The sequence below is a fragment of the Panthera tigris genome, chromosome D1, assembly GCF_018350195.1.
Source record: "Panthera tigris isolate Pti1 chromosome D1, P.tigris_Pti1_mat1.1, whole genome shotgun sequence".
In the NCBI taxonomy this organism is placed as follows: domain Eukaryota; kingdom Metazoa; phylum Chordata; class Mammalia; order Carnivora; family Felidae; genus Panthera; species Panthera tigris.
Window position 1 is genome coordinate 37110687 of NC_056669.1, and position 24765 is coordinate 37135451.

General features: G+C 37.9%; 1 long non-coding RNA gene and 1 pseudogene across 4 annotated transcripts in view; both read right to left on the minus strand.

The window, feature by feature from the left end:
* The window catches only part of LOC102969448, a 53686-nt gene that overhangs the window by 17259 nt on the left and 11662 nt on the right, over positions 1 to 24765 (minus strand). The gene's annotated exons all lie outside the window — the stretch shown is intronic.
* LOC102970310 lies at positions 17693 to 20114 on the minus strand (annotated as a pseudogene).

Consider the following 24765-nt stretch of genomic DNA (forward strand, 5'->3'; position numbering starts at 1 on the left):
CCAGAAATGAAATATATTTTTTTAATATTTATTTATTTTGGGGAGACAGAGAGACAGAGCATGAGCATGGAAGGAGTGGAGAGAGAGGAAGACAAAGAATTGAAAACAGGCTCCCGGCTCTGAGCTGTCAGCACAGAGCCTGACGCAGGACTGAACTCACAAGCCGTGAAATCATGACCTGAGCCGAAGTCAGAGGCTTAACTGACTGAGCCACCCAGGCGCCCCTTGAAATGAAGTATTTTTAAAAGGCTCTTCAGAACTCAAAGGAAAAAGGGTATATAAAAATATAACATCATGGTTCATAAAGGTAAAAGAAATTAGAATGCCTAATTAGAAAATGTTAGAATCAAGGGCTTTTACAAATTACATTTTGAGGAGGACGAGTTAAGAAAGTAGAGGAATAAGGGGACCCTAAGCTTGTCTTGGCCCTTAAACACAGCTAGATTGTTCTCAAATCATTCTCAACACCGAAGAAATCAATTGGAGGTCTGAGAGAACAAAAACTCCAAGTCTACAAGTAGAAAAGTGACCACCTTCTGGAAGATAGGAGGTGCAGAGAGTTGACTTGGGGGACATAGAGCTATCTGAGGCTACCACAGATCATTAGAAGCAACAGAATACAAAATCTGAGCTTTTAGAAGTCCACTACCAGGGGAGATGTGCCTGACTCTAAGGTGCTCAGGTGGTGAAAAGGGGTGGAGTCCTAGGAGTGACAGCTGATCTAAGGATTCCCTGGGTCACAAGAATGGGTGGGGCCAACGTGCTGCACTGCTCAAAAGCATAGGAGTGGGGGCTCCAGCCAAGGGCACCGAGCTGGGATGCTGCCTTTCTGCTATGTTTTGCCATAAACTCTGAACTGCTGCATGGTTGTGCAACCACTTTCCTTGTATCAGCTGGCAAATGGCAGAAGCACAGCAAAACCCTCTCCCAGAGGCACAGAGTGAGTTCACTCTGAGGGAGTCCCTAAAATTTGGAGATTTGAAACACTCTTGGGCCTCTGATATTAAAATCTTGGACACAGGCAGGGTGAACGCAGGGTTTTGACTGAAATCAGTGACACTACAGGGGTGATTGATTCTATTCTGTGAGGGTTCTCTGAAGAGTTCACAGGTGGGAACTTTCAGCTCTGGGGCTAGCAAGCAGGGTGCTGCCATATTCATCCTGCTCATCAGCCCGGAAAGCCTTCAGGGAGCAAAAGAGCGCCACCTAGTGGAAGCTGGAGCCCGTTACACCAAGCCCACCCCACGGTGCCCTGGAGGGGCATTTCCTCTAGGGCAAGTCAGCCTGAGAATCAGAGCAACAGGTCTTCCCCCAGAAGACCTGCACAAACAACTGGCTTGCAACAAGTCTACTGATCATAGAGTGCTGCAAAGCTTCAGCTCTAGGGGAAATAGGATCTAACTTCCTTTTTACTTTTATTTTTTATTTAATTATTTTTTTCACTTATTTCTTCAATTTCTTTTTTACTTTTATTATTTTTTTAATTTTTACTTTTATTTTTCTTTGTATTTTTAAATGTTTTTCTTTATTTTCATTTCATTTTCTTTTATTAATTTTTTTTTATATTTTTATTTTTGGATCTAGATTCTTTTAGCAAGCAGACCAAAACACATCCAGGATCTAGTTTTTTGGGGGGTATTTTTGCTTTTTCTTTGTTTGTTTGTTTTTTGTTCTTTCTTTCTTTCTTCTCTTCTTTTCTGGACAAAATGATGAGATGGAGGAATTTACCCCAAAAGAAAGAACAGGAAGTAGATCTCACAGCCAGGGACTTCATCAATGCAGATATAAGTAAGATATCTGAACTAGAATTTAGAACGAGTATGAGGATACTAGCTGGACTTGAACAATGTATAGAAAACACTAGAGAATTCCTTTCTGCAGAGATAAAAGAATAAAACCAAGTCGAGTTGAAATTAAAAATCCTATAACTGAGAAGCAAACCCAAATGCAGGCCATAAAAAGAGGATGGACAAATCAGAGGTGTGAATTAGTGATACAGAATATAAAATTCTGGAAAATAATGAAGCTGAAAAGAAGAGGGAAAGAAAGGTAAAGGATCACAAGCAACTTATTAATCTTCATATCATAGGAGTCCCAGAAGATGAAGAGAGAGAAAAAGGGGCTGATGGTTTATTTAAAAAATTATAGCAGGAAAATTCTCTAGGGAAGGACATAGACATCAAAATCCAAGAAGCACAGAGAACTCTCATTAAATTCAACAAAAGTCTACCATCACCAAGTCATATTACATTCAAATTCACAAAATACACAGACAAAGAAAGAATCATGAAAGCAGCAAGAGAAAACAAAGTCCTTAACCTACAAGGGAAGACAGATCAGGTTCACAGCTGATCTGTCCCCAGAAACATGGCAGGCCAGAAAGGAGTGGCAGTATATATTCAACGTGCTTAATGGGAAAAATATGCAGTAAATAATTCTGACAAGTAAATAATTCTGACAAGGCTGTCTTTCAGAATTGAAAGAGAGATAAAATTTCCCAAACAAACAAAAACTAAAGGAGTTTGTGATCACTAAACCACCTTTGCAATAAACTTTAAAGAGAAGTCCTTGAGTGAAAAACAAAACAAAACAAAAAGACAAAAAGCAACAAAGACTAGAAAGAACCAAAGAACACCCCACACACAATGTCACTAAAGTCATATCTCTCAACAATCAATCTGAATATAAGTAGACCAAATGCTCCAATCAAAAGACACAATATCAGAATGCATTAAAAAATAACAAGATCCATCTATATGCTGCTTACAAGAGACTCATTTTAGACCTAAAGACACCTGAAGATTGAAACTGAGAAGATAGAGAACCCTCTATTTTGCTAATGGACATCCAAAGAAAGCCAGAGTAGCCATACTTATATCAGACAAACTAGATTTTAACCCAAAGACTGTAACAAGAGATGAAGAAGGGCATTATATTATAATTAAGGGGTCTATACATCAAGAAGATCTAACAATTGTAAATATTTATGCCTCCAACTTGAAAGAATCCAAATATATAAATCAATGAATTACAACCAAAGAAAGTTATTGATAATAATACAATAATAGTAGGGACTTCAACACCCACTTACAGCAGGGGACAGATCATCTAAGCATAAAGTCAACAGGAAACAATGGCTCTGAATGGCAGACTGGATTGGATGGACTTAACAGATACATTCAGAACATTTCATGCTAAAGGAGAAGAATACACATTCTTCTTGAATGCACATGGAACGTTCTCCAGAACAGATCCCATACTGAGTCATAAATGAGTCCTCAACAAGTACAAAAGGATCAAGATCATACCATGCATATTTTTGGATCAAAATGCCATGAAACTTGAAGTCAACCACGAGACCAAAAAAAATTGGAAAGCCCTCAAATACATGGAGGTTAAAGAACATCCTACTAAAAAATGAATGGGTTAACCAGGATATTAAAGATGAAATTTAAAAATACATGGAAGCAAATGAAAATGATAACACAACAGTCCAAAACTTTGGTATGCAGCAAAGACAGTCCTAAGAGGGAAGTATATTGCAAAACAAGCCTATCTCAAGAAGCAAGAAAGGTCTGAAGTACTCAACCTAACTTTACACCTAAAGGAGGTAGAAAAGGATGAGTAAAGGGCAAGTAAAGCCCAAAGCCAGCAGAAGAAGGGAAATAAGAAGGGGAATAATAAAGATTAGAGAGGCACCTGAGTGGTTCAGTCGATTGGGCGTCTGACTTCGGCTCAGGTCATGATCTTGCCTGTGAGTCTGTGAGTTCAAGCCTACATTGAGCTCTGTGTTGACAGCTTAGAGTCTGGAGCCTGCTTCAGATTCTGTGTCTCCCTCTCTCTCTCTGCCCCTCCCCCTGCTTACTCTCTGTCTTTCTCTCTTACTCAAAAATAAATAAAATTAACATTAACATTAAAAATTTTTTAAGAAATAATAAAGATTAGAGCAGAAATAAGCAATATAAAAACAAACAAAACAACAAACAAAGTAGAACAGATCAATGAAACTAAGAGCTGATTCTTTGAAAGAATTAGTAAAATTGATAAACCTTAGCCAGATTTATCAAAAAGAAAAAAGAAAGGACCCAAGTAGATAAGATCATCAATGAAAGAGGAGAGATCACAACCAACACCACAGTGATATTTGTATTTCATAAGAGAATACTATGAAAAATTAATGCCAATAAACTGGGCAATCTGGAAGAAATGGATAAACTCCTAAAAACACATAAACTACTAAAACTGAAACAGGAAGAAATAGAAATTGTGACAAGACCTATTACTAGCCAAGAAATTGAATCAGTAATCAAAAATCTTCCAACAAACAAAAGTCCTGGCCAGATGGCTTCCCAGGGGAATTCTATCAGACATTTAAAGAAAACTTAATATATATTCTTCTGAAACTGCTCCAAAAAATAGAAATGGAAGGAAAACTTCCAAGCTCATTCTACGAAGTCAGCATTACCTTGATTACAAAACCAGACAAAGATCCCACTGAAAAGGATAAATATAGGCCAATATCCCTGATGAACATGGATGCAAAAATTCTCAATAAATTACTAGCAAATTGAGAGGCTCCTGGGTGGCTCAGTTGGTTAAGTGTCCAACTCTTGAGTTCAACTCAGGCTATGATCTTACAGTTCATGAAATTGACCCCTACATCAGGCTCTGTGCTGATAGTGTGGAGCCTGCTTGAGACTCTCTCTCTCCCTCTCTCTCTGTTCTTCCACCATTCACATGTGTGCACTCTTTCTCTCTCTCTCTCTCTCCCAAAATAAATAAATAAAAATTGAAAAAAATACCAGCAATTTTAGTTCAACAGTACATAAAAAGAATTATTCACCATGATCAAATGGGATTTATTCCTGGGTTGCAGGGTTGGCTCAATATTGCAAATCAATCAATATGATATACCACGTTAATAAAAGAAAGGATAATAGGGCTCTTGGGTGGCTCAGGTGGTTAAGCATCTGACTCTTGATTTTGGCTCAGGTCGTGATCTTAGAGTTCGTGAGATTGAACCCTGAGTCAGACTCTGTGCTGTTAGATGGAACATATCTCAACATCATAAAGGTCATATATGAAAGACCCACAGCTAATATCATCCTCAATGTGGAAAAACTGAGAGCATTTCCCCTATGGTCAGGAACAAGACAAAGATGTCCACTCTCACCATTACTATTTAACATAGTACTGGAAATCTTAACCTCAGCAAGACAACAAGAAGAAATAAAAGGCATCCAAATTGGCAAGAAATAAGTCAAATTTTCAGTATTTGCAGACAACATGATACACTATGTAGAGAGCCTAAAAGCCTCCACCAAAAAAATTGCTAGAACTAATACATGAATTCACCAAAGTCTTAGTATATAAAATCAATGTGCAGAAATCTGTTGCATTTATAAAGGCCAATAAGAAAGTAGCAGAAAAAGAAATCAAGGAATTGATCCCATTTACAATTGCACCAAAAACAACAAGATATTTAGGAATAAATCTAACTAAAGAGGTAAAAGATCTATACTCTGAAAACTTTAGAAAGCTTATGAAGGAAATTGAAGATACAAACAAATGGAAAAACATTCCATGCTCATGGATTGGAAAAGCAAACATTGTTAAAATGTCTATACAACCCAAAACAATCTACACATTTAACGCAATCCCTCTCAAAATACCACCAGAATTTTTTGCACACCTACAACAAACAATTCTAAAATTTTTATGGAACCACAAAAGACCCCGAATAGCGAAAGCAGTTCTGAAAAAGAAAAACAAAACTGGAAGCATCATGATTCCAGATTTCAAGCTATATTACAAAGAAAGCTATAGTCATCAAGACAGTACGTTGCTGGCACAAAAACAGATACATAGAACAATGGAACAGAATAGAAAACCCAGAAATGGACCCACAACTATATGGTCAACTAATCTTCAACAAAGCATGAAAGAACATCCAAAGGAAAAAGGTCAGTCCGTTCAACAAATGGTACTGGGAAAATTGGACGGCAACATGCAGAAAAATGAAACTAGACCACTTTCTTACACCATACACAAAAATAAATTCAAAATGGTTGAAAGACCTAAATGTAAGATTGGAATCCATTAAAATCCTACAGGATAAAAAACAGGTGGCAACCTCTTTGACCTCTGCCATATCAAGCTTACCAGACACATTGCCGGAGGCAAGGGAATAAAAAGCAAAATGAACTATTGGGACTTCATCGATATAAAAAGCTTCTGCACAGAGAAGGAAACAGTCAACCAAACTAAAAGGCAACCAATGGATTGAGAAAAGATATTTGCAAATGATGTACCCAAAAAGGGTTAGTATCAAAACTCTATAAAGAACTTATCAAACTCAACACCCAAAACAAATAACCCAGTTAAGAAATGGACAGAAGACAGGAATAGACACTTTTCCAAAGAAAAGCCATCCAGATGACTAACAGACATATAAAAAGATGCTCAACATCACTCATTAGGGAAATAGAAATCAAAACCACAACGAGATTCCACCTCAACACAGGAAACAACAGGTATAGGTGAAGATGTAGAGAAAGGGGAACCTTCTTGCACCGTTGGTGGAATGCGAACTGGTTCCTCAAAAAACTAAAAATAGAACTACCCTACAATCCAGAAATTCCACTATTTACACAAAGGATAGAATAATACAGATTCAAAGGAGTGCATGCACCCCAATGTTGATAGCAGCATTATCAACAGCCAAATTATGGAGAAAGCCCAAATGTCCTTTGACTGATGAATGGATAAAAAAGATAGTGTGTGTGTGTGTGTGTGTGTGTGTGTGTGTGTGTGTGTGTAGGATGTTAGTCATCAAAAAGAAAAGAATGAAATCTTGCCATTTGCAACAACATGGATGGAGCTAGAATATATTATTCTAAGTAAAATAAGTCAATCAGAGAAAAACAAATACCATATCACCCATATTTGCAATTTCAGAAATATAACAGATGAACATATAGGAAGGGAGTAAAAAACAGAGAGAGGGAAACAAACCACAGGAGACCCTTTAGGATAGAGAACAAACTGAGGGTAGATGGAGGGAGGTGGGTGGGGGATGGGCTAGATGGGTGATAGGTATTAAAGAGGGCACTTGTGATGAGCATCAAGTATTGTATGTAAATTATGAATCACTGTATTGCCCTCACATCAATATTGCACTGTATGTTAATTAACTAAAATTTAAATAAAAATAAAAAAATAAAGTCATCAGAAAAAAGGAAAAAAATTAAAAACCTTTCAAATATATAATTTTAGTTTTTAGCACGAATAGCAAAAACAATGTAGATATACTGAAAATACTATTTAATAATCTCCAACTTTTCAATTAATTTTTTTCTGATAGTGATTTTTAAATGGTGCAAGGGGAAAATCCTCCTTTTTCATTTTTAATAAAAAATATAAATGCATTTGCTGAATGCAGTCTACACATTTCCCCCTCCTGTCTACTGTTTTAAAGTCAGGGACAAAAATAAAAGTATTCAACTGAGGCCTTAGAGCTGGGGAGTAGCCTGTTTTGTGCTGCTAAGAGATAAAAATTTCAAAGGTAGAGTCCAGATTCTAGGATCATGATTCAACAAGATTTCTGACATTTGTTATAAGCTAATGAGGCTCTCAGTATCTTACCCCCCAGCAAACTGAAAGCATGCTAAAGGACTTTAACTGCCAGGAAAAATCCAAACCCAGCCAAGAAGGTCCTGTGATTATTTGACTTCTAAAGCAAGTCCCAGTCGCCTCTAAACTTGCCAACAAAGTGTTTGGCTAAAGCAGTGATGCCCTGGTGTAATTAGGCAGGATTCTTGCCTGCAAAGAATAGAATATTGCTTAAGCAATAAAAGGTTTTTATTTATTTAGGTCACTTAGGTAATACTGGCTTGAGGCACAGCTAGATGAAGTGCACAAATACTGTCCCTCAGACTTTTCCCATGCGCCAGGCATGGAGGTCCCCAAGCACCCCACACCTCATAACCTACTAGCCTAACAGCTCCAGCTGTGTAAGAAGATCTTCCCTAAAACCTCTTGAGAGGAGTTCTGAGGAGTCTGACAGCCCTGGTTTTTAGCATCATGTGCCCATCTCTACAGCTGGAAGAAAGACTAAGATGTGCAATTATACCCAAATATATCTCCCTGGGATTTGCTTCCTTGAGATCTCAGGTTCTGTGATCCGAATGTCACCAGCTAGATCCCAAGACCTGGCCTTTAATGCCCACCTGCTTATAGCCACTAGCTTTGTCTTACACACCCTTTGAGCTAAACCTGACTCACACCTGCACAGATGGACCATGGAGTGACATCTGGAATGACTCACAATCTCCTTACCTCAATATAAAACTGAAATCTCCACCCAAGGAGGAGCCTCAGCCTCATTTATATAACATACAATGTGTGCACAGGCATGCTTCGTTAAGGTGCATGCATGACGTTATGCCCGCCTCTACATAGGGTGACAAGGCTTCTCCATCTAAATATTCTTCCTAAACCTAAACAAAAGGAAGCCATTCACCCTCTCTCGGGAGTCACAGCTTTGGAAGCAATTCTCCACGATCAATTTATTTGCTTCAAATAAAAGTTTTCTCAGTGCGACAGCTCATCTTGGTGCAGTTTCTGACTCATCAAGGAGTGAACTCACTTTGGTCCAGTTACAAGAAGGGGACCCTATGCTGGGCAACAAAACATACAGAGGTCTTTATACCTCCAAAGAGGAATGCTCTCATCTGTGCCACCCTCAGGAGCTGCCAGGGATGCCGACAGACCAGGGAGATAGTCCTGGCAGTCAGAACCTGAAAAGAAATCAGTCTGTCCATGGAAGAAATCGGCCCACTAACAAAGCAGGGGACTCCTTATATACTTATCCACCAGATGTAGTGCCTCTCACCAAAATGCAACTTCATTGCAACTTCAGTTCTAAAAAACAAAGGCATTTTTTTTATTGTAGTTAAAGTTGAATAAGGACAAATTCCAGTGTCATGTGTAAAGATTTAAAAAACTAGATTTACTGGGAAAACATACAAATCAGAGATTAGAACTAAAAGCCATACAGTCTGCATTCTCTGGTCATCACAAAGAGAGGTCTGCAGAAATCAGCTCCGCAGGGGCACCTGGATGGCTCAGCCAGTTACAGGTCCAATTCTTGATTTTGGTTCAGGTCATTGTTATGCCCAGAATTCCTGATCCCCAAAGACCACCAGTGAGCCGAGTCCGATGCAAAAGCAAAGAGCCTTTATTCGAGCTAGCTCGAGCTCAATCCCCTACCTGCACCGACGCAGTGGTAAGACGCCAGAGAGAGAGAGCATGTTTCAAAAGCACAAAGGTTTTATAGGGATCTAGGGGCAGTTGGGGGGTGATGGTCGTGGCCTTAGCCGATTGGCTGGGGAAGGGTCAGAGTCCCCTTGCCCAGGTTGCCGGGCATGGTTTGAACAGGAAGTTTGAACGGGTAAGCAGGAAGTTACTCAAGGGGAGGAGGCATGGTCTGAGATTTGAGTGGGAATTTCTTTCTGCGGTTTTCCCGGAAAGGGGGCCATGTCGGGGACATAGTCACTCAAGATGGAGGACACAGAACAAAATGGAGTCGGACGGTCTAGGTCCGCTCTTTCAGTCATGATCTCACAGTTTGTGAGTTCAAGAGTTCAAGCCCCACGTGGGACTCTGCGCTGACAGCTGGGAGCCTGCTTGGGATCCTCTCTCTGCCCCTCCCGTGCTCGCACTCTCTCTCTCTCTCTCAAAAGTAAATAAATATTTGTTTGAAAAAAAGGAAAGAAATCAGCTCCATATACTGCCGGACACACCACAGGTCCCTGTCCCCCAGGGAAGGATCCTGACTCTCTACAGTCTTAAAAGGCAATCACGATAATAAGTTTTGGATACGGAGTATAAATAGAAAGGATTTGAGCATGAAACAGGTTGACTATAAATGCCAACACAGCTGAAGGTTGTCTGACAATGCCAGTGACCATCACCAGATCACTGGTGAGCAGCGGGCTGCTGCTGCTGCTGCTGGAAGAGGGTCCCCGTGACTATGGGTTCAGGCACAGCCATTCCTGCTGGGGGAGGAGGAGCCCCTGTATGCAAGTTTCTGAACAACTTTCCACTTCCCTTCCAATATGTAATTTGTCATTTAGCTTTCAATTGCAGGGTCAAGAAGAGCCATGTTCAAACCTGACTTGGAGAAATAAATATCACCCAAAGATGCTGGACCTGGAACAGAATAGAGAAACTAGAGAGGTTGTCTCCCTTTAGAGAGCATTTAAGTGTGGGCTTTTGCTGTTGCTCTTGGTGTTGGGTGTGGGATCACTTGTAATGTGACTGGAACGTTTCTAGAACTGGAAGAGTGAAAGGAAGGCTGGCAGTGGGGGTGTCAGGCTCTGTGGTATGCTGGGCAGTCAAGGCATGACAAGGTCTGGGCAATGGCCATTATTGTTCTGGCTGTCCCATAGGCTCCCTGTGGGGTGTTTTACCTCCATCCTTCTCCTCCTGCCAAGAGGTTCAAGAGGCCTAGCTATTCCTTTCCTCCTTTCTGTAGACACCACGATTGAGTTATCCAGAGGCCGACATGCAGCCTAAGCAGCTCCAAGCAGAATCATTCCCTGGAAGTAACTGCCCTGCTCAGAAATTTATAGTGACTTGCTATTAGAATTAAATCCAAACTCCTTTACCAGGGCCTGTGAAAACTGCACAATTTGACCCCTACTTCTATTCCCTCCTCTCTTCCTCATTGTTTGCTGTCCTACAATCCTTCAACACATTCCAGCCCTACCAACTTTCTCCTGTATCAAACTCTTTGTATTCTCTTCTTTGGGACTCTTTTCATATTGAGTTTTTCTTTGGCAACTTTTTATTTATTTATTTTTTGCTTTGATAACTTTTAAAACATAATTTCAAACTTACAGAAAAGTTAAAAGAATAGGAAAACGAATTCCTGTATACCAATTATCCAAATTTGTCAATTGCCACATTTTGCCCCATGTGTTTTTTTTCCTCTGTATATATATTTTATATGTGCCTTTTACTTAAAATCACTTGAGTGTAAGTTGGAGACATTATGCATCTTTACTTCTGAATCCTTGCATGTTTCTGTCCTAAAAGTAAGGACATTCTCTTCCAGAACTGGATGGCAATTATCAAAATCAAGACATTTAACATTAATACAACACTATTATGGACTCCACCTTCCATATTCAAATTTCATCAATTGTCTCAATGGTAGCCTTTATGGTAACTTGGTTTCCACTCCATTATCTCATACAATGTTTCATTGTTATATCTCTTTACTATCCTTTTATCTGGAAAGGTTCTCAGATTTTCCTATCTTTCTAACTCATCCATACATCACAAATAGGGCAGTAGCTTTAATCGCTATCAACTGTAGTCAATGCATCGTTCTGATATCATGTGACTTCAGACTCCCAGAGCTTAGATACATCTCTCCGTAGACAGTTCTTTACAAGAATTGTTATGTAACCTGAAAGACCATGATCATAAAGGCAAGGTCACAGGTCCCCTCCTAGGAGTACCCTCCAGGAAGCATACCATTTCCACTCTCTTGTCAGCGTCTGGCTCATGCTCCTTCTCGAGTCTGGACTGTGGTTATCCTCCTAGCCAAGGACCCCTGCACACAGCTGGCTGTGCTGCCAACAATTAGGTGCCTGTGGAATCACCTCAGACCTGCTGCCGCCACCCCTCTCACACCAGCCTCTAACGCTGTGGTTCTCGGTGTGGCCGTACATCAGAGCTGCTTTGAAAACTGTGGTGCCCCATACCAATTTCATATGCTTTTCTGGAGAGGTTCAAGTGGGGTTACTCCTCTCATTTTATAAGCGTGGATAAAGGTTTTGCTTAATTCTCTTTATCACAGCCGAAACCAGGTTCTGCCTCTTAATTTTACTGAAGACAGGAATAAGTAAAAGGAATTACAACATTAACAAACAAACAGTCCTTCCCTTAAGGCTACTTTAGACAGCAGCTGTCATTTCTATATAAGGCAACTATCTGAGTTCAGGCTTCCTCTGTCAATTTCATGGGGGGGCTTTTACAGGGTGTCTCCATGTGTAGCTTCTGGCCTGCCTCTTTGGGGCAGAGAAAAGATCTCTTGTATGACAGACATTAGAATAAGCTGGCCTCCTATATGTGTTGTAATTTGTCACCGTTCATTTCTCTTCCCAAAAAGTTCACAGATTTGTTTAACATTTATTTACTCAACTAATATTAAGTTCATAAAACCAACCAAATTTTGCTTGCTGGTTTCTATCTTTAAGGTCACATTTAGAAAAGTCTACCATTGTAAGGTTATATAATTATTCATTTATTTTTTCAGTAATTTTATTATTTCAATTTTTAATAGCTAAAACTTTGATCCATCTAGAAACTGGATGGTACTTGGAACAGAGTAAGAATGTAAATTACTTTTTAATGTTGGGTCAATTATTACCAAAAAGGATGTCAAATTCACTCTTTCCTTTCCTTACTGATCTGGAATATTACAGAATTCTTATACTACATAACTTAACCTGTTTCTGGATTTTCTAGCCTCACTGATCTGTCTTTATCTTCCTCTTCCAACATCAGGCAATTTTAGTTTTAATTGTATAGTGTGGCTTTGCCCACTTCCTTTTTTTTTTTCAGAAAAGAATGTTAACTTTTATTTAATATTTAGTTATTAAAATTAACTTTAGAGCCACTTTGGAAAGCTGGAATTTCAATGGCAATTGCCTTCTATTTATAGATTAATTTGAGGAGAATTTACTGCTTTATAGTATTATGACTTTGCACCCCAGAACTTAATCAAGAGCTTAAGCAAGCGTCTTTTATGTTCCTCTGCTTATTTTGAAGTTTTCTTCAAGAAAAACTTGAGCCTTTTGTCAGATTCATTTCTAAGTATTTTCTAATTCGATTTAAAAAAAAAAAAAAAAAAGAAAAGAAAAGAAAAAAAGTAAAGACCTTCACTGTCCTGTCTTAATTTCAACATATGATCTTAAGCTCTTCAGCTACAGATTCTCCTACACAATAGTTTTTAAGGATTCTGAAGTGGGAAAAAAGACTTTTGTACACGAAAATACTAAATACTTGGGTTAATGGAGTGGTGTTATGATTTTTTTTTCTTCAGTCATTTCTGACTTTTCTTGATCTTATCTTTATATTTTATTTATTATTTTTTTTAATGTTTATTTATTTTTGAGAGAAAGAGACAGAGCATGAGTGGTGGAGGGGCAGAGAGAGAGAGGGAGAGACACAGAATCCAAAGCAGGCTCCAGGCTCTGAGTAGTCAGCACAGAGCCCAACGTGGGGCTCAAACTCACAAATGGTGAGATCATGACCTGAGCTGAAGTTGGAGGCTTAACTGAATGAGCCACCCAGTCACCCTTTATGTTTATATTTTAGAATATATTTAAAGTATGAATGAGGAGCCTGAAAAAACCCAAAACTCCCATTTTTTCCATACGTAACTTTCGTGTATTATGTTATAGCTGCAAGCATTTACATTCTCTAAGACATTTTGTTAGTCACCCCAACTAGATTATAAGTGCCTTGAATCTTTTTTCCTGCACCTTCTACTATATCTTTCATGGCACCAAGTATTATGAAAATGGTAAGGGCCTAGTAAATCCTTCCCTAATGGAGTTTATCAGATCAATTTAATGACTGAGGCAAAAGCTGGAGGGAAAGAACTGCAAAACGTGATATGGCATTTCAAGATAACTTCTATGTAACCTTGTTTTGTTGTTTTGTTTTCTTTTGTTTTGTTGTTTTGTTTTGTTTCGTTCATGTGGTTCTTGTGTGTATGTCTACATCCGCAGCGAGACTGTAAGCATCTGACGAATGGGAGCTCTCTCTCATAATCCTGACTTTTATGTTCTAGTTACACAGTTTGGGCACATCAGAGCCAGTTCAGGGAATGCTACTAAATCCTAAATTGACTAATAATGAAACCTTATATGCTAAAGAACCAAGCCAGGAAGCAAAAAACGTCAAATATAGAACCGAGTATATATTAACATTCCTAAGCATGCATTTTTTGAGATTTTATTCCACATTGTAGATAACCGAAAGGGTCTCAGTCCCCTGAGGGAAGGGATTTTAGCAAAATAAGCATTGGGCAGGGGGCAGAGGTCCCCATTTTTTATTACTTCGTAGAGTGCAAGAAAGTAACAGAGGAACTGTAATACAAAAAAAGAAATCTGTAGGTAATAAATTCATGGAAAGTTAATTACAAATGTATGTAGATGGATCACTTCTTTGTTCTTGTTCTGAGTCTGGTAATGTCATATATAATCTAGATTATTTTCGCAAATAATCAAGTTAGCTATATTTTACGTAGAACTACATAAACTCAAAATGTCGTTAAAAAGCAGAGTCAATATTCTGAAACACCACAAGATGGTGATGTTACTCCATTTAAAATGTCTTTTTTTTTTTTTTTTAACTGAACTTTCTCCAGAGGGCTTAACTTCTGCTTTTTTGTGTGTGAAAAATTAATATTGCAAGATCATCCATGCTTCCAAATGGAAGAATCATGTAAAATCAAAAACACCTATGTAACAAAATTATAGTAGGATTTCCACCTTAAAATGGGACAGTGGTGTGTGAATCATGTCTGTGTTTCTGCTGGCTGTAGGCTTTTGTCTTTTATATGGAGCTTCATGGTGTGTGTGTGTGTGTGTGTGTGTGTGTGTGTGTGTGTGTGATCTTCCAGATATCTATTATCTTTTCCCTTTGTTCCTCTGTTGCTCTGTATGTATGCCTCCCCTGTTGTGATTTGATATGTCACTGTAATTGTCTCTCCCATTAAATTGTGTCTAATACCTGATTGCAACCTCAGTGTCAAATAAATGTGTGTCTGCATTCATCTTGTAAACAGGTTGATATGTCGTTTTTACTACTTCTTCATATCTTCTGTTTTTTCATTAAAAAAATATTAATACAGCCGTGGTATCTGGGTAGTCCGTAACTAGGCTCAAGAAGTATTTTTTTCTTTTCCCTTTAGTTTGGCTCTCCTTTCTCCATTTCTTTCCATAATATTCACTAAATGTTTGATTTTTTTAAATTACTTTTTATCAAACTAAATTCGGAAGTAAGAAAACATTTTACATGTTTTATATGTTCCCGTGTGTGTGTGTTGGGGGGGGAAGGGTGTTCATGGATTTTTTTTTATTCCTTTGGAGGCCTTCCTTGTACTTGAAATAAGAGAGGTTTCCCCATTCAATTGATTTATGTGGTTTATGGACACTGACTTAAATAGAACAGAAAAAAAAAATCTCATTTTGATCCATTATATAAATCAGGAATTACTGTCTGCAAAGAATATTTAAATTGGTTTTCTCTGTAAAATTTTTCTACAAGAGACTTCTCTACCTGATTACATTTCATATTTTAATCTAATCTGATGCTAAATTGCCTCGTTATGCCATCACATTCATGAAATAATGAAATGTTTTCTTTTTAAAAAGTAACTACGTCCTTCTCACCACTCCTGTTGGAACATTCCAACATCATATTGGGGGTCTCAGCTAACACAATAAAACTTAAAGGAAACAAAGCACACAGTTTGGATAAGAAGAAATAAAACTGCCTTTGTTCACAAGTGACATGATTACTTATGAACAAGATCTGAAAGAATTAACAAAAAAAATTGGAACTAAGACTAATAAATGATTATAGAAGGTTGCAAGATAAGGTTAATATAATTTCTTTCCTATGTACCAGAAATGAATAACCAAAATTTGGAATTAGAGGCATAACACCATTTACATTAGAATCAACCTAAAATCTACATGAGGAAAACTAAGACTCTGGTGACAAAAATTTAAAAAGGTGTAAATAAATGGAGAGATATTCAAGGTTCAAGGGTAGGAAGATTCAATATCATCAAGTTATCAATTCTTCCCAACTTGATCTATAGATTCAATGAAATCTCAATCAATATCCCAGCAAGTTATTTTGTGATATAGACAAACTGATTCTACAGTTTAAATGGGAGGCAAAAGAATCAGAATAGCCAGCACAATTCTGAAGTTGAAGAACAATAAAAGAATTAACACCACATGACTTACTATTAAGCTATAGTTATCAAAATAGTGTGGTCTTGGTAAAAGAATAGACAAATAGATTAATGAAATAAAATAGGGATCCCAGAAATAGACCTCATAAATATAGTCAGCTCATCTTAGACAAAGGAACAAAAACAATAAAATATACACAGGACACTCTTTTCAATAAATTGCACTGGATCTACTGGACATATACATGCAAAAAATAAATAAATCTAGACATGGGTCTTACACCCTATACAAAAATTAACTCAAAATCTCTTATAGACCTAATAGTAAAATACAAAATTACAAAACTTCTGTAAAATAATATAGTAGGAAACCTAGGGTGAAGACTTTTTTTAGACACAACTCCAAAAATATGATCCATGAAAGAAAGCATTGGTAATTTAGACTTCGTTAAAATTAAAAGCATCTGCTCTGCAAAATACACTGTTAAGAAATGAAAAGCCTCAGAAAATATTTACAAAACACAAATCCGATAAAAGAATTGTATACAAAATACACCAAGAACTCTTAAAACCCAACAATAAGAAAACAACCAATTAAAAAGTAGGCAAATTATCTAAACATACATCTCCCAAATAAGATATATAGATGACAAATAAGCTTATGAAAAGATGCACAACATCAAATATCACTCGGGAATTGCAAATTTAAAAAATGAGACCTCTGCATACCTATTAAAATGGCTAAATGTGAAACACTAAGAGTGTAGAGCAACAGGAACTCTCATTCATGGCTGATGGAATGCAAAATGGTACAACCACTTTGGAAAACAGTTTAACAGTTTTTTACAAAGCTAGCTAACCATAGTCTTACCATATGATTCAGCAGTGGTACTCCAAGATAATTACCTAAATGAGTTGAAATTTTATGTCCACTCAAAAACCTACATACAAATGTTAATAGCAGCTTTATTCATAATTGCCAAAAGTTGGAAGGAATCAAGATGTCCTTTAATAGGGCAATGTAGAAATTGTGGTACATCCATACAATGGAATTTTACCCAGTGATAAGAAGAAATGAGCTATCAAGCCACGGAAAGACATGCAGGAACATTAAATGCGTATTGCTGAGGAAATAAGCCAGTATGTAAATGCTGCAGTGTATGATTCCAGCTATATAACATTCCTGAAAAGGCTAAACAATAGAGAGTAAAAATATCAGTGACCTCCAAGCGTTCAGAGAGAGCAAGGAAAAGAGGGAGTGATTAAAGAAGGAACACCAGATTTGGGCGGCAGTGAAAGGATTCCGTACGACACTGTAAGGGCAGACATGGTGTTACCCATTTGTGAAAACACTTAGAACTGTGCACCACAAGGAGTGAACCCTAATAAACTGTGGACCTTAGTTGATAATAATGCATCATTATCAGTTCCTTGATGATAACAAATGTGCTACACTAAAGCAAGAGGTTAATAACTGGATAAACTGTAAGGAGGGTACGGTAGGAAAAGATGGTATGTGAGAACTCTGTACATTCTGCATAATTTTTCTATTAATCTAGAGCTGCTCTAAAAATAAGATCTATTAATTAAAAAAACCAGGGAACAATGTTGCATTTTAGATATTTTTTTTACCATTATCTTTTCTATTCTCTTTCATCATTCAGGCATGAAGGAAAAAATAATCTCATTTTTTAAACTTGCTCTGTCCATGTATGATAATACATGAAACCATGCCATACCTCTTAGGGGACAAAAAACATTCAGAATTTATTTTGGTATTAAGATTAAAGATTAAGACCAACTTCCAGGTAAGCCACATGTAAGGTTTAAGAGCAAGTGTTTTCGTTCCAATGATTTTGCAGAAATGAGAGAATGAGGTGTATGATTTGAAATATTCAAATCCTTGAAGGTTTCTGCACTAGCATTAAATGAAAACTAACAGCATAGTTTCAACTTCTTGTTTGATATCATTAATGTACAAATGATCTTTGCCAGAGCTCCTTCCCTTATTGCAATGGCCTTCTTCACTGCTTTCTCTCCAGCAGCTTTGTTTCCCGGCCCCTGTATGGCCTTCCCAGCTTCAACCACATGGAAGCCATGGAATACAGAGGAGAATGCTTGCTGGAGGGTTTAACGATTTCCTGTCCATATCACAGGGCTCCTTCCCAGTCCTGCATATACAAGCAGACACCCATGGCTGGGTACATCATGTGCCATATGTACACATTGCTGTCCTCAAACACGGAGCTCATCTTCTGGCTGAGCTCACAGATATTCAGCAGCTCGCGAGGGCATTTGTAGTGCTTGGCCCCCCAGAACTTCTCCAGGACATTGCGTGCATATCTGATCATGTCAGAGATTATTTCCGCCTTTGGGGGAATGGCTGAGCTTCTGGATTTCCAATTTGGCCTTATCCTTGTCTTTGGTGGTATACTCCTGGCACTGACAGGTAAAGTAGTAAGACTCTCTTCACAGGTCATTCCTGTCTTCTGTTGGGTACAGGTCAACATAGCTGATACAAACCTCCTCTCCCAGGTTGATATCCTGTACAGCTCTTACTTCTGCCAGGATCCCCTTGTAGGTCACAATGACAGTGGGGCAACAACTATGATTCATCAGTGCAACCTCAGGAAATATTGCCCGGGGAAATATCCCAAATGAGAAAGCTCTGCCTCTTCAGTTGTAAAGCCATTACAGTGAAACTGTGCAAAGAGTACCACCAAGTTATCACTGCCAGGGAACTGGAGGTGCTTGGAGGGAAAGTGACGAAGAGCAGCAATGTCACCTGAATTAAGTCCTTCTACTCATTGTCTGATTTATCCAGATGTGACTCAAACTCCTTCACAGCCAACAATTTCTCTGAAGGTGTTTTTTCTGGGTTGATCTTCTGTTTGGCCGGAATCCTTGCAGTTAGCCTTACCATCTCTGAGGGATTCCAGTCCAACCCCCGCCCCCCGAAAAACAACCCATGCAAGAACATTCCATCTTGTGCATAAGCCAATCGTCTTTCTAACAGTGTCTTTCGGACACTCCCTGTTGCAGTAAAATGCCTGCTTGCATCTTCCACATTTGAACAATCCTTTTTTTCCTGGCAAAGCAGTACTTGCAGTGGTTGCTGCATTCCTTGACTGTGAGCATGTGGGCGTAGGCCTGGAGGGGAGGACAGAGTTCCCCACGTGGAAGGGCTCCGACCCACATCCCCTGCCTCTTGCCCAGGCAGTAGAAGCACTCCGGGCCACTGTGGTCTGCAGCCATCAAGCGGGCAGTGGGACCGCAGCACCAGAGCAATGGTTCCTCCTCCCTGTGAGCTATTACTGGAGAGGTGTCACCCAATGCTGCAGGGCTGGCGAGTTCTAATACTTTTTAATGACTATTCAGAGTAGTTGTGTGAAATTAACTGGAGCGCTATTATAACACTGTTAGTTTCAAAGGAAACTCTGCATAACATGCATACATCTAGGTGGTCTAATCATTTAATATACTTAGTACGTTTTAACAGATTTTAACAAGACCTTTTCATGAACTATAGGGTCCAAGGTCCTATTGTTCGATGTGGAAAACTCTAGTGAACATGATCTTCATACCGAAGACATACTTATGAGCCAAAATTCCTTGACAAGGGCTGTATCTTATGTAAGATATTCTATCCCAACTAGCCTTATGCATATACTTTTTAAATGTTTGTCAAATAAATAACAGAATGAATGAATGAATGAATGAACGAATGCATATGTGAGTTGTATAACAACTCATGATTTAATCCTTTCTATTGATTCCTAGTTTTCATTTACAGCCAATAAATAATGTGATATTCGCTATTCCTCCACTTGACTCCATTGAGCAAAAGATAGTCATAAGCCTCATCTACAAATTCTTTGATGCACCTTGACTAAAAATTTTAAAGGGAGTCAGAAGCTGTTAATATTAGCATTTTAGTTAGAAGTTCAAATGGAAATCTATTATCATAAAGAATATAAGTCTCACAACAAACCATTATTACATGTTGTTAATTAGATAAAAGAGGTTTACATGAGTTGTCATAAAATACTAATTGATACTTATTTGTGCCATCACAATTTGAGGTTTTCATTTAGATGTTTCTTAAAAATGGCAAAAAAAAAAAAAAAAAATAGGGGGCGCCTGGGTGGCTCAGTCAGTTAAGCATGCGACTACATCTCAGGTCATGATCTCATGGTTCTTGAGTTCAAGCCCCGTGTCAGGCTCTGTGCGGACAGCTCAGAGCCTGGAGCCTGCTTCAGATTCTGTATGTGTGTGTCTCTCTCTCTGCTCCTCCCCTGCTCATGCTCTCTCTCTCTCTCTCTCTCTCTCCCTCAAAAAAAAAAAAAAAAAAAAGTTTTATTAAATGGGAAACAAAATTCTGTAATATTGAAATTGTTCAAAAATGAATCCAAATATTGCTTTATAAACTTGAGATTAAAACTATGTTTTAGGGAACTATATTTGTTAGAAAACATATTCACATAAGTTGCAATCTATGTTGACATAGGGGGTTAGTTTTATCTTATTAATAATGAGTTTATTATGACCTCACTGAGATAGCTCAAACTAACCAATAAATATAAAGATTATGTAGATTTTATTAAAATTAGAGAATTAGCTAAATGTCATCTCTGGTTGTAAATACTAATTTTACAGATAAAAATGATTACAAGTTTAAAATACAATTCAAACTCCAAATGTACTTAGATTGTTGGATACCTAGACCGATTTGGATGGCACAAAGGAAAGTGGCTGTATTGGAAACTTTGCAGACTTGAGATTTAAAAAACTTTAGACTAGTGAAAAGAATCCATATCAGGAACAAGGCCACTCAGGGATTATGTTGCAAGGGAGAAGAACATGGTAGAGCTGCTACACCGAATGCTAAGAAATACCTCCAATTTCAATAGGAAGAGGAGTCTATGAAGGAAAATCAGAAAGAATAGCCAGGCTAGTGTTGTTGAAACATTTCTGAACTTCCACCATTTACTTCTTCTATCTTATTATATCTACTCCTTTTTGTCATTGATTAAAATTGCAGAATAACAAATGAGAATCAGTGTGCAAGGCATACAGATTCTCTTATCTAAAAAGGTTACATAGTACATGGTTAATAATACCAAATAGAAAATAAGCACAATACACAGCTTTTTTTTTTTTTTAACAGTTTTTTTGTATCATCTCTTACTAGCTGCTTCACTGTGGGGGATAAGCTTGGGAATCCCCTGGGCTTATACCAATGGGTTAACAAGGCATAAAGAAATACAAAGCCATAAAATGCTCACACCTGAGTTTGGGTAAACCAGATTGGCACTCCAAGAATAGGGGGATGCAAAGACACCCCGAGAATAGGGAGGCACAAAGGCGCCAGGAATAAGGAGTTGCAAAGGCACCCAAACTAGAGAGAGGGTGCAGAGCCCCCAAACTAGACAGGGAGAGACAAAGTCCTGAAATAGAAATGGTGCAAAGGTGCCCAATACATACGTATATGAAATAAACAAGATTAGATGTTCAGGGTGGAAGCACCCCCAATTTAGTACTATAGCAGACAAGTTGCTTTCACAGGAGGATAATGCCAGGTCAGGTAAATTGGTGAATTAGACTATGGACCGCTGCGCTGCAGGCAAAGCAGCCCAGAGCGGAGACGGTTAACAAAAGAAAAGGTGCCTTGTTAACCCTGAGGTTATTCCCCCTGTCTGTCTCATCCCCTAGGCTGGCAAAGATCAACAGGCATGGAGCCTCCTGTCTGCTGTTAACAACCATCTACCCATCTGCCCAGCTCCTGGATTTTGTTCTATATTGACCCAAACCCCAAATACTGTGTATTTTCAAACCCCCCCCTTTTCCCTCACATCCCAAGTTAATGTTCCTAGTTTGTCTCTTTGTACACACTCATCATGTTTGTAAGCCTTCTGATCTGAATAAATATGGGGCAAGGACCCTTATTCGAGGCTCTTGTCTTTTCCCAGACATTAGCCATCTCTTGCTTTAATCCAACATCCACTCTTTGGCTGGCCAAGAGAACTTTAGACTTAGAGTCTATGACACTTCACCTTAGGTAAGTTAGTAAGCCTCTCCATGCCTGTTTCCTCTTCAGTAAAAGAGACACTACTATGACTTATACTACCTGCATCATATCACAATATTGCTGTGAAGAATAAATTACATACATGGAAATAATCTAGCAGGGTGATTTGCACATAGTAAATGCTCAATGGATGATATCCATTATTATTGTAGCATAGTAATTTTATTTTTATTTAAATTCAAGTAGTTAATATACAGTGTGGTATTAGTTTCAAGAGTAACACCTAGTGATTCACTACTCTCATATAACACCCAGTGCTCATCCCAAAGAGTGCCCTCCTCAATGCCCAACACCCATCTTGCCTATCCCCCCTGCCCACCCTCCCTCCATCAACCCTCAGCTTGTTCTCTGTATTTATGATTCTCTTATGGTTTGTCTCCATCTCTGTTTTCTTATTTTGCCTTCCCTTCTCCTATGTTCATCTGTTGTATTTCTTAAATCCCACATGAGTGAAACCATGTATTTGTCTCTTAATATAATACACTCTAGTTCCGTCTACATTGCTATAAATGTCAAGAGTTCATTCTTTTTGATTGTTGAGTAATATTCCATTTGTGTGTGTGTGTGTGTGTGTGTGTGTGTGTGTGTGTGTGTGTGTGTCTGTGTGTGTATGTATACATCTTCTTTATCCATTCATCAATTGGTGGACATTTGGGTTCTTTCCATAATTTGGCTATTGTCAATATTGCTATAAATATTCGGGTGCATGTTCCCCTTCAAATCAGCATTTTCATATCCTTTGGATAAATACCTAGTAGTGCACTACTAGGCAGTTAGTAATTATAAATGGATGAGAGGAAAAGGTCAATCTTGTCCTGAGTGCCAGAAACAACAAGTCCTTATGAAATTCAATTTAAACAAAAAAGGTTATCGAAAGAGTCATATTATCTGTCTCATTATGTTTGTTGTCTAATTCTTTCTGGATTTCTTTTTTTTTTTTAGATTCTATAATTAGGCATATTTTGATGGCAAAATGTGGTTCTTTGAAACCACAGAAATCAAAGGGAAGATTTACATTCCAAAACCCACCATACTTATTGTAAAAGCTAGATCCCCAAGCGTTAAAACAGTGTCTGATATATAGTTAGCACTGAGTAAATATTCGCTGAATGCATAAATGAAAGCTTCTGAAAGTATTTTTATTCCTGTTTGGAATTTGATCAGTACTCTCCCTACAACTCTTCAGTGTAAAAGAATCATGGAGCGTTGGAGTTGAAAAGGGCATCTCATCCAACAACCAATGCAGTGACTGACCCTCTTCTAACAGTTTAGTGAAGGGCAGTCTAACTAGCTCTACTAGTTCCAGAGGAAGTTCTTTATATCTGGAGACAACTCTAGCACCAATTTAAGCCTTTTATTGAGCCACAAACTCACTCCCTGTTGTTAGCTGGTCCATAGGGAAATAAAATAATTTGGTTGTATGTTACCATGAGCTAAGAACAATATATAGCTGTCTCTTGCTAAGTTCCAAGTACTTAGAGCAGTGTCAGGCATATGTAAGTCTCCTGTAAATATTCACTAAGTATTATACTGTTAATGTACACTTCATTAATTACTGGCTGATTTTTAACCATTCAAGCATTTTCTACATTGGCTCCCACAAACCACATTCTTGTCCATCCTACACATTTTGTGTTGAGCAGATTTGGGAAAAAGGACACCATCAGTCATCTTTAATAAACTTTATTTCATTAGATGATAGAATTTATCACAGTCATTCATGCTTGGGTTTTTTTTTTTCCTTTAGTATATTTTTTTAAATGTTATTAAATGCTAAAGATTAGGAAAAGGTGTCCTAATCTGGTAAACAGAAAATAAATGTCATAAACATCTACTTTTATTTTGAAGCTTTTGTGTATTATGCTTTTTAAAAATGCTATGTAACTTTTTATACTGTCATGAACCAATAAGAAATATATTGAACCCTTGAAAATTAATTTTGTCTTTAGAATACCTGCAAGGCTCTTTGTCAACCCAAATCAGGATTAGCCTAATTATATCCTAATTGGGGTAAATTCATATATTCAAGCTAGTTAACCAAGAATGATGACAATAGCTTGGTTAGAAGGCAACTCTGTCAAGCTGTAGCATATATAGCTGTTAATGCATCTATCATGACTATAAAAGTAAAACAAAAAAAGTATTAAAGACCAGGCATCTTTGCAATTCAAGAAAATATCCATTATGTTGGGAGAGCTTTTATGAAAACTCAGTTAAAATTAAACTCCTAGAGTAGATATTTTAATACTTATAGAGTCTAATCATTATTGAACATTTTTCTTCAACTTTCTACTTTTATTTGTATTTGAATTTTTTTCTATTTTAAAACCATCAAATCATCTCTAGGTAACATAAAATGGGTATTGTAAATAAATATCTTAACTGTCTGTGAACAAGAATATTTGTTATCACTTATATAAATCAATGAATAAATGTTATGTGTTATATGCATTTCAAAATGACAATCTCAAAATAATTCTGGTTTTAAAACCAATTTGAATGCTAAAACTCATCAAAAATCATCAACCTGGGGCGCCTGGGTGGCTCAGTCAGCTAAGCCTCCAGCTCTTGACTTCGTCTCACATCATGATCTCACAGTTTGTGAGTTTGAGCCCCACATCAGACTCTGTGCTGACAGCATGGAGCCTGCTTGGGATTCTCTCTCTCC